The 12,117-nt window shown below is 32.7% G+C and overlaps 1 protein-coding gene across 4 annotated transcripts in view; it reads right to left on the reverse strand.

The window, feature by feature from the left end:
* The window catches only part of Oatp74D (Organic anion transporting polypeptide 74D), a 52,572-nt gene that overhangs the window by 13,994 nt on the left and 26,461 nt on the right, over positions 1–12,117 (reverse strand). The gene's annotated exons all lie outside the window — the stretch shown is intronic.

Below are 12,117 nucleotides of genomic sequence, written 5' to 3' on the forward strand. Positions count from 1 at the left end.
AAGTTAGTCGCAGTGCTAAAACAGTCAAAGATAATCTCTGTCTTAACTCAAAACAAATATTAATATCGCGTCATGTCAATTGAAAATGTAATAGCTACCCGCACACTTGCTCTTCTTATTCCCGAATTCCCGTCCCGCGTAAGTACTTTTATTTAGTTTACTTTGCACGCAAAATCGGTTTTGGTAGTCATTATTCATTATTGTCTACTAAAATTGTTTGCTATATCGCGGGCCGCACAAATATCTGCCGCGGGCCGCAGTTTGACGACCAAGGCCCTAAAGTCATATACCGATTGCTGTGACATTTTGACACGGAGTTGCATTCGAATACGCGCGTATTTTTATATATCTAAATAAATAATTATATTTTATCGTTTGTTCAAAATCTTAAAACATCCTAGTGTTGATCGATTCCTTTGATTTTTAACAACGTTGCGTTTTATATATATGTGCCTGAAAACATGTTTTTTGACCACTTTTAAGTATTTGAAATACTTAATATTGGCACGTTTTCCCCGGTCTTCCTCTGCGACTATTTCCTACTAATTTCGCCTCATAAATTTGTTTTACTTCACTCATACGTTCCACATGTCCAAACCATCTCAACACACCTTTTTTTTAAATTTTATGGATAATGCTTAATCAGCCTTGCACTCTTTCCTTATATCACCATTCGAACATCTATCATACATCGTTCTGCCGCATCTGAGAGATCGCATTTCGACTGAAAATACTAGTAAATGATTGAGAAAACTCACTGTTAAATGTTTAAAATTTCCTTATCTACATTTAGGACAGCGATCCAGATTTTTGTATTTAGGAATGAAATGTATTTAATACGACGCAGATGAAGTGAAGGAGCTCAGGATAAGTAATATTATTGTAATATGTGAAAGGAAATGAAGGACGAATAATTGGCAGGAGAGGAGAATAGCGACAGTGGCAAGGGCCCTACGGAGTCCCTCAAAAAAAAAACCTTGCAAGGAATGAGACATCGAAAACATTTCGCTCACTCCTTTCAAGAACGTCATAAATAAAAAAAAACTTGATTTTTCAGGAGAACGTTAATAATGTTTAAAAATATAATACAATGTATTAAAAATAAATATCAAGCCACTTATTGAACTTTTTACCGTGCAGATCTTTTTAGGTAAAACCTGAAGGTTTTTTCTGCTTTTGAAAAATATTTAGTATATTTAAAAAAATAATCAAACAATACCTTTTCTTCAAAATGCAAAAACAACACTTTCTGCCCTGTAGCGGGTAAATATTAAGTTAAAAATATGCCTCTTTTGCTGGGATATAGTACATTTTCTGAGCGTTCCGAAAACATGCTCAACTGAAAATTGTCGATTTTTGATTCTTGAAAGGAGTGAGCGATATGTTTTTTTTTTAAATATTAACAGAGTGTTATACGGTTGTTCTATTATATTTCGACGATAACCTCTTCTAGGGTCATCTGACGTTTGATGATAGCGAGTAAGGAGTCCGACTCCACCAGGCGATCTCGACCATTCAATGCATGTAAGGTGAAATTCCGGAATTCGTCCGCCTCGCTATTCGTACAGTTTTATATCCAGTTTAGTATGCTAGATACGTCCGATGATTTTATCCCCGAATATATTGACAACATTTTGAGTGTGTCCAAATACTTATTTAATAATCACATACATGAAAAACGCCAGATAATATCATTTTCAATTTTATTATTTAGCTTATAATTTGACCAGTTAATTTATTTACAACATTTTGAGTGTGCCCAAATACTTGTTCACAAATCTGGATTGTCTCCAATTATAGGAGTTATTATTCCCATTATTTTTTGACATGTCAACAAAGATGAAGAAGAATATGGAGTTTCTGGTCCAGACTTCCATATTCTTCTTACTTTGTTTTGTTGACAAATCAAAAATAATGAGAAATTACATTGATATATTAACAAAGAAAGAACACTAAGAAAGTCTGGGTATTTACAGGACTTACGACCTGTCATAAGCTGGTTAAGCGACCACTTTATACACGTGTAACATTCACCATTCTACCCATGATTGAGAAACACACTTCTCAAATTTCGGGAGTTGTATTTACGTTTCATTTAACTCCGTTCATAGCTAGCATGTAATGTAAAATAATTCGGGAAGAATCTCGTGCATACATACATTTCGTGAACGTCTTTACCAAAAAAAATTAAAAAATATTCAACTCAACCATAGATCCTACCGAGAACTAGCATATGGTGCAACAAAGTGTCAATTGAAGGATATACATACAACTTCCAAAATTTGAGAAGTGCGACTGTCAATCACGTGTAGAATTGTGATTGTTACACGTGCACAAAGTGATCACTCAAACCAGCCTATAACCAGCCTAGAGAAACCCAGTTTTGTTGGGATATCAATATAAATAATTCCTAAGTGGATAAACCCAGATTTAAGGACAAAGGGTTGACACACTAGAAATATTGCAAATGAACATAATTTATATTTGAAGCTCTAACTCTGATTTTCCATTTTATAATTAAAATGTAACTTTGTTTTAAAATCACTATAATATTTTATTATAATTAAGTTATAAGAAAAATAGATATAATAATATAGAAAAAATAAGAACAGAGAAGAATCAACTGGTTATCTATAAAAAAGAGACTAAAATTAAATATGCCGATCTTTATACATATTATATATATTTTAAACGATAAATAACCCAAATATTTTAAGGATAAAATAGTGTTTAACAAAAATTTTCATGAACATATCACTAGAAATAAGTATAAAATAAGACTGCCATTGTTGAAAAAAACCGAGTCACAAAATTGTTTAATGTATAAGGGTTTGAAAATGTATGATGAGATGCCTGAATGTATGAAGAATGAAAAGAGTCTGAAAGAATTTAATAATAAATGTTTTGTTTACTGTAAGATGTAATATATATATATATATATATATATATATATATATATATATATATATATATATATATATATATATATATATATATATATATATATATATATATATATATATATATATATATATATTTATGTATGTATGTACATATATATATATATATATATATATATATATATATATATATATATATATATATATATATATATATATATATATATATATATATATATATATATATATATATATATATATATATATATATATATATATATATATATATATATATATATATATATATATATGATAAAAATTAAGTGTAAATAATAGTTTATATTAGTGTTATATAAGATAATTAAAGAAATAAATAAAAATAATAATAATAAAATATTTGTAGTGATTTTAAAACAAAGTTGTATTTTAATTATATATTGCAAATGAATTTTTCATATTAAATTTAAATTTGTAATAAACAAAACGACTGCACTGCCATCTATGTGGTATAACTCTTTGTGGCCCCACTCCTATGTGCATATTTTACTCTAAAATATCACTCGTTTATAGGTTAAGAGTCAACAATACCGGAAAGTTAGGATTGTGTTTGTATATATTGTACATTCTACCACTTACAAAAACGTACAAAAACGGGTGGAATGTATTGCATATTGATATTAATCCGTGCGGTGTTTTTTTCTCGTTTTGTGCAATAGCATTTTAACCCTATGGCTACCTTTGGCTTACTATGCTAAAAATACCGCAATTTCATCATAAATAATTCAAATGTAAAAAGTGTTATTAAAAAAATATTTATAAACACTCTTTTCCATTGTGAATTATTAAAGAAAACACTTGTTTTTTTACCACTGGAGTTTATTTTATGACGACTAGTTTCGGAAGCTAAACTAGTCGTCATAAAATAACTAAATGTATATGTTTACATTTAGACCTAAATATGGAAGTTTAGCTTCCGCAACTAGTCGTCATTAAATAAACCCAAGTGGCAGTTGCATTTATTATTTACCATGCTTATTATGTAAGTGAATTATTGTTTCTTCTAACTAAAAAAATAAAAAGGTGTTTTATTTTAAAATGTGTTGGGAACAGGAGGGATAATCTAGTGCGGGCCAATCAGGAACAACTCAGCATTAGCTCAAGACTTACATACTGTCCAAAAAGTATCTGATACTTTTACAAATCATGAAGTCAGATCCGACGGATCCGGTATTTCTCGCTAGAGTACCAAAAGCAGATATACCGGATTTTGGTACTCAGAGGGTTAAAAAAAATCGGGCTGATAAATGGACGTCGGGGGTCACCTCTGCGACTGTCTCATCTGGCCTGAAGGTGCAAGTCACTCCCCCCCCACCCATCCCCCCCCCCTCACCCCACCAACCCAACCAACACATTGTAATCTTATCTGCATACGTGTAACTCGCAAAACACATTCCGAATTCGTTTTTTTATTTTTTATTTTATTGAAAGTAGATTGAATACAGTCGAAATGCGATCTCTCAGAAGAACGTACGACAAAACGATGTATTACAGATGTTCGAATAGTGAAATAAGGAAGGAATGCAAAGCTGAGATAACGCTCACTCCTTTCAAGAACGTCATAAATAAAAAAAATTGTCAATTTTCAGTAGTGCATATTTTTGGAATGCCCAGAAAATGTACTATATCACAGCAAAAGTGGCATATTTTCAACGTAATTTTTTCCCGCTACAGGGCAGAAAATGTTGTTTTTGCATTTTGAAGAACAGGTATAGTTTAATTTTTTTTTTTAAATATACTAAATATTTTTCAAATGGAGAAAAAACGTTCAGGTTTTACCTAAATAAATCTGTTGCACAGTAAAAAGTTAAATAAGTGGCTTCATATTTATTTTTAATATGGTGTGTTATATTTTTAAACTTTAAAAACTTTTTTTTTTTAAAAAAAACTGAAAAATATTTTTTATTTATTTATGACGTTCTTGAAAGGAGTGAGCGATAAGCATTATCGATAAAATTAGGAAAGGTGTGTTGAGATGATTTGGACATGTAGAACGAACGTGAGTGAGGAAAGAACGGTAAAACAAATTTATGAGGTGAATGTAATTGGAAAAAGAAGCAGAGGATACCGAGAAAAACATGGCACGATCAGGTATGCCAAATACTTAAAAGTGATCAGGTTAGGAGTCGTAACAATCGGCGGGTGTGTATGAGGAGATGCATGAACGTTGAAGAGGCGAAGAATGTTTACAAGGACAGAGTGGTGTGGCGTTTTATTCTCTCTGCCTACCCCTGCGGGGAAGCGGCGTAATGGTTAGAAAGTTAGTTTTTTATTTTACTTTATTATATTTTATGAATACTAATGCTCTTATATTTAACAACATTTTGAGTGTGTCCAAATACATTTTCACAAATCTGGATTACCTCCAATTAAAGGAGTTATTTTCGTATTATTTTTTGACATCTCAATATATATGTGAAGAAGAGTATGGAGGTCTGGGCACCGATAGATGTCTCTAGTGAAAATGACCAACCGCAAAGTTAATGCTTTAAATATTAATAATATTGACAATATAATTCTAGTGATTCTTGTAAAATGTTTAATATTGAAATTGATTAATATATAAAGAACATCCAAGAATTTGAGCAGTGTGGTTGTCAATCATGGGTAGAATTGGTGAATATTAAACCAGCCTACCATATAACGGTCGTAAGCCCTGTAAATGCCCAGACATCCATATTCTTCTTCATCTATGTTGAGATGTGAAAAAATAATATGAACTCTAATATTTATTTAATATTACCCTGGACTGGTCCCTGAAGCGCAGGAGTGATCACCTTGCCTTCGTGTAAGTAACGATCAAGATAACACTGTATCAATACGATGCAGTACTCTATGCACCATTGGGTGCACGGATAACGGTTAGAAAACAAAAACATTTTATTAAGAGTAACGGCGAAAGTGTGAAAGCGAAGCATGGGGTTGGCAAAAGAAGGACACTCAATTTTGTTTCACGATTTTATAATAATTACTGCCTGTTTAATGAGGCGAATTGACAATAGAAGCAGAGGAGGACCGAGGAAAACTTGGCACCACTAAGTATTTCAAATACTGGAAAGTGGTCAGGTCAGGAGTCGAAATAATCGGCGTATTTGTATGAGATGTATGAATGTGGAAGAGGAGTAGAAGGTTTGCAAAGACAGAATGGTGTGACGTTCAATTCTGTCTGCCTACCCCGGCGGGGAAGCGGCATGGTTAGTTAGTTAGTTTTGAAAAATTGTCGCTTACTTCAGCCGAAAAAATGAAATAAGCCACTATTTTTGTTTTTTTTTGGCGATGAAAGTCAAGTGGTTTGTTATCAGGGCGACAGATCGATCATGATAATGTCTCTCATTGGAGACAATAAAATAATTGTTGTCTAGGTCATGAGTACATATATGCGTTTATATGCAACTTTATCAGATTTAAATCAAAATAATTTCGATTAGAGTTACGTAAAGGTGAATTCGACGTGCCCTACGTAAAGTACTCTAACTACATTTTTGTCAATTTTGAGATATTTGGTTATGTCATCAACTGACCGTTATCTGCAAATATAAACAAACAAACAAAAAATATATCAAATAAATCACGCCTAGTTTTCAGGCGTATAAGACCCTATCTACATCGAATTTTCAAAATGAACTGAACTCCTAAAACGATAACTACTTTATTTTGACAAAGCATTAAGTTATAAAACGATTTAATACATTATTTTATCGTGTTTTTGAATGTATATGGTAATACTAGTTTAGAATTTCAGATAAAACAGTTAATTAATAAAAAAGAATACGCTGATAAAATCTTCTAAGCTCTCTCCTGTAAAGTAAGAGATTTGCAGATAAAGTACTTTACGTAGGGGTCGTCGAATTGATAACTGCATATCGTTACCACAAAGCAATTGAGATAGGTATGCAGTTGATGTATAATAATTATAATAATAAGACATTCGTTTGATAATGCCCTAACGAGGCGAAACAATTGTCACAATATAATTTTTTATGTGTTTTTGTTAATAAAATACAACTTAGTAGACTCAAAAAATCTGTGTTTGATTTAAAATTAATACATTAATTAAAATGGAGTTCTACAAATTAAACGCCAAATCAATAAATATAATAACATGCTCTACACAGTGTGTTACTTAGATATCTGGAAATAAATTGTATGCCTGCATAATTGATGGAATCTCAGTATTGAATTATCTGCTTACTCAGAGCAACAGTGAGATATTGCTGCTAACCCACTGTTGCTTTTAAATGATATTGAAAAAAGTATTGCAACACTGAGATAATTCAACTGTCTCACTGTAGCTCTATGAATTTCATTATCTTTGTCTATTTATAATTTGATCGTCGAGATTTTGCGGCTTTCGCGCGCGTTCGTTGTCAACTGTCATCCGTTCACTTGTCGCTACCACACGTTTATATCGTTTTTTTTAAAGGTTTAACATCCATTTAAAGCAGGCATGGCCAACCCAAATTGCTCCCCGGGCCGCATTGACGACCTAAAATTTCCCCAAGGGCCACACATACAAACATAATACCAAAAAAAAAACATATATGTATATATATATATATATATATATATATATATATATATATATATTGAATTTCCTGATTTACGTCTATTATTTTTATTTTTTTATTTTTATTTTTTTTATATATATACTTATATGTTTATTTATTTTTTTTTAATTATTATTGGACACTGTCTATCCTCACTAGGTATTTGGAGATACCTGTTCTGAGGTAGGGGCAGGGTATGCTTATTATTTTTATAACACAGCTTTATATATTTTTATTGATAATATAACAGTGGTAAGACTGAAATAATATGAAATAATAATTATAAAATGAAAGCAAATAGAAAGAAATTATTGACGCCCTGTTTTTATTATAATTATAATTATATTTAATTTTTGAAAAAAAAGCTTCACAAACGTACGTGGATCCAGAAGCACTAGTAATTTTTTGAGCAAAAAATCTTATGTTCGGAAATTTTTCTGTTGAAATTGTAATTTTGCAGTTGAAATTGTACAAATTCAACTTCAAAAAAGCTGTTAATTAATAATACACTTCATCATAAAATAAATACTTGACCGCAAAAAAAATCATCACATGACCGCAAGCCACACGTAAAGGCGCCGCGGGTTGGCCAGCCCTGATTTAAAGGAAGACTAATTTTTGAGCTTGCCTTAACTAAAACAAAAAACAAAAAACAAGGAAACGTCTGAGAAAGACAAACAAATGGAAGAGAAATATAAAGAAACTAAAGGTGAATACTGGCCAGGAATATGTAGCAAAATCTGGGAAAATACATAGAGCGAAACGAATGAAGCCTGTACAGTGTACTGATTGTAAATATAAATGTTCCGAATATTATGGTACGTAAAATAATATATGTGTATGTAAAAATAATATACATATTTATTATGAAATACACACATAGAGTCACAACTGCTCAATTGATAAGGTCAAGGTGACCCACGAATTTCTTAAAAACGATTAAAGAATGGTTGAAATGAACTCGTTGCGTTTTGTATTGATATTTATATTATTATTATTATAATATTATATTGTGTATATAAAAAAAAGCATTGAGAAATTTGTGGTATGGTAATAAAACACTCTCCTTATCATTCATCATTCACTTTCTGTAATACCAATTTTATAAACACTTATTCGTGACTACCGGTTTCGGTTACTTTTGTCTTCTTTCTCTATTTCAATTTTTTTGTACAAATCGGCTGTCCAAACTCAAAACACAGTAAGAAACACTTTTTTGTAGTACGTTTTTTTTTTTTTTTGGACTAAGTAGATTCTACTTAGTCCAAAAATGCAAAAAAAATGTCCCTTACTGTGTTCGAAGTTTGAACAGCCAAAATGTTAATTCGAAATAATTTTATTTTGATGACCTGATGATGCAATGATTGTTCCGAAACCGGTAGTCACAAATACATAAGTGTTTTTAAAAGTGGTGTTACACAAAGTGAACGATGAATGTTAAGGAGAGTGTTTTATTATTATTTTATTTAATAAACTTTACTGTCCATACTTTTTGACATTTCAACAAAGATAAAGAAGAATATGAAAGTATGGGTATATTTACAGGGTTTACGACCTGTCATAGGCTGGTTTAAGTGATCACTTTATACACGTGTAACGTCCACCAATCTATCTATTTTACTGTTAATTTATTGTAGCGCTTTTGATCTTGTGGTTCTATTAATGTTTTCGCGAGATAAGATATCGCTCACTCCTTTCAAGAACGTCATAAATCAAAAATCGACAATTTTCAGTTGTGCATGTTTTCGGAATGCCCAGAAAATGTACTATATCCCAGCAAGAGGCATATTTTTAACTTACTATTTACCCGCTAGAGGGCAGAAAGTGTTGTTTTTGCATTTTGAAGAAAAGGTATTGCTTAATTATTTATTTTTTTAAATACTAAATATTTTTCCAATAAAGAAAAAACCTTCAGGTTTTACCTAAAAAGATCTGTTGCACAGTAAAACGTTCAATAAGTGGCTTGATATTTATTTTTAATACACTGTATTATATTTTTAAACTTTAAAAACGTTCTTCTTAAATATCAAGTTTTTTTTATTTATGACGTTCTTGAAAGGAGTGAGCGATATGTGATAATTTTTTTTTTAATTCTCCCCTCGTTGGCACAATTCGTGTCCGACGAAAGATTCATATTTCAATTGATCCGGTTTTAGTGAATAGGATCCCTTGAGTGATTCGGATCCACTGATTCGAATCATCCTTATGATCGGATCTCGTCCACCTCTACTTTGCGCTGGTTAAACTATGATGACGTAATGATTTATTTAAATTGTAAACATACGTATTATAATGATAGCAGTTTAGAGTGCTTAAATAAATTTAAATGTGAATTTGCATAAAATGCCTCACAATAATAAAAATGTACGCAAGATAATATTGCAAGTAGTACCAATCCATTGAGTGATGATGGCAAAATATATTTTTTATTCATTAAAAAAATCTAATTTTATATAATGCTAGCTTATTCCGGCCACGCGTTACTGTGGCTCAGTGTAATTAGATGGAAAAGATAGAAAATTAAATAAATACATGTGTTTAATTTCACTATTAAAAATCTATCAGACGAATTGTTGTATGACTGCATTGGCAATCGGAAACATTGAAAATGTGACAGTATCTGTCAAGAAGCACGTTGTCCGCCAAGCACAATGTAAAGTATTGCGCATGTTTCTGTCGCGTTCAACGGATGGCGCTGCCATCGCGGTAAAAACTGTTTTTTAACACATTTTTCCCTGTATTGTGTTAAAATTTCGAAGTTATCGGCGCATAACTTAAGACAATTTAAGATTTTGAGCAAATGAACATTTACATTTTTATTTATACAAAATACGGGCAACGTTGTGTAAAATTTCGAAGCAATCAGCAAATAACTAAATAAGATTTAAGATTTGGAATACTTGGAATAATCGAGTTTTTCATGAGGAGATGCATGAATGTGGAAGAGGTGAAGATTGTTGGTAAAGACAGAGTTGGCGTTCTATTTTCTCTGCCTACCCCTGCGGGAAAACGGCGTGATGGTTAGTTTGTTTGGTTAATTAATATATCCACAGGTAGGTTAGGTTGGACAGGCGCCGTAACGCTCAACTGCGAAACTGGCGTCGCGGGTTCGATTACCGCCAATTGCAAAATAAATTCAAGAAAGATTTATTTTCAATTGGTCTGGGTGTTTGTGATGTATTTTTTACATTTACCTTCCCTATCCCTACCATCCTACCTGCAGACAAGCCTCTAAAAATAGAGGCCTTTAAAGAAATTAGAATTGAACATGCATTTGTATTTCTTTTTTTTTTAAGTCGTATAAGTATATGCAATGGAACCTTCCACTGGGTACGATTTTTCGATACGTCTGTAAGTATGGCTGATTGTTGCGTCAATAGTTGAACAAAGCAAATAAAGTTCCTATATTTATCGTATTTTTCACATTTACCTTCCCTATCCTTACCATCCTACCTACAGACAAGCCTCTAAAAGTAGAGGCTTTGCGGGCTATTCCTTAAAAAAAAAGTTTATTGCATTCTCAATATTATTAATGTTTAAATCATTTACTTTGTGGTTACTCATTTTTACTTTTATATTTTTTTACAAAAATGTTAGTAATATTAGTTTATAACCACTCACAGAGAAACAACAGACCTCGGCTCTTAACGTATGTTTGTTCTGCAAGCCTAGTGCATGTTGGTCCTCGGGTCGACCAAAATCGATTGTGATAAACATTTTGCGTAGTTGTAAGTGTGTGAATAGTGCTATGGTGGTAATGGGTAGTATTGTTTTCATGATGTTGTAGTGATTGTCCTGACGAAGAGACGGGTACGTTCGAAGTGAGAGGTTATTTACTAATATTACTAACATTTTTGTAAAAAAAAAGTAAAAGTGATTACGCTTGGAAGATTGACTGTTGCTGCAATAAAATTGAAATTGACGATATGGACAAGCCGATTCAATCAAAACATACTCTCATTTTCGTAATGAAATAATATTGGATCCATCTCCGAGCGACAAGACGATGGGGCACAGATCAATGAGCGGGCGGGCGAACGGGAGACGCGAGGGGAAGGTGCAGTCGGATCAGCGGCAGATGTCACATCACTTGAGCCAAGTGCTTAGGTGGATGTGTCCGGTCAACACAATCATTAGTTCGTCCCGGGGGCGGCTGCTCGCGACTCCTGCCAGACCAGACGGAGGCGGTGACGCGCGCCACACGCCGGCTCGGCTGAGAGGAACACCGGGAACGTTGGGACCAATCAAATTTACGCTTACTAACTAACTCTTTCTGAAATTTTGCCCTCCCCAGAATCCATGGAGCAGACCACGGTGCAAGATTCTGAACGCTGTGTTTTCCCCGCCTGGATTAACCTTGTTTTAGAATTCGGGTCCATTTAATTTGATTCAGAAGGAGTTTGACATTTAAACACCACACTTGCTAGACGGATTGGTCAGTTTGTCGGAAGAGCCCAAACGAGATGGTCCGACGACATAGTTGCCGTGGGGAGTAGAAACTGGGTCCAAGCAGCAACCGACCGAAGGAAATGGAAAGATACGGAAAAGGCCTATATAAAGCAGTGGAAGACAGAGGGCTCATGAAGAAAAGAAGAACTAACTTGGACGGGGTT

This window comes from Brachycentrus maculatus, unplaced genomic scaffold, assembly GCF_059751285.1.
Source record: "Brachycentrus maculatus isolate JH-2025_06_01 unplaced genomic scaffold, ASM5975128v1 h1tg000005l, whole genome shotgun sequence".
Lineage (NCBI taxonomy): Eukaryota > Metazoa > Arthropoda > Insecta > Trichoptera > Brachycentridae > Brachycentrus > Brachycentrus maculatus.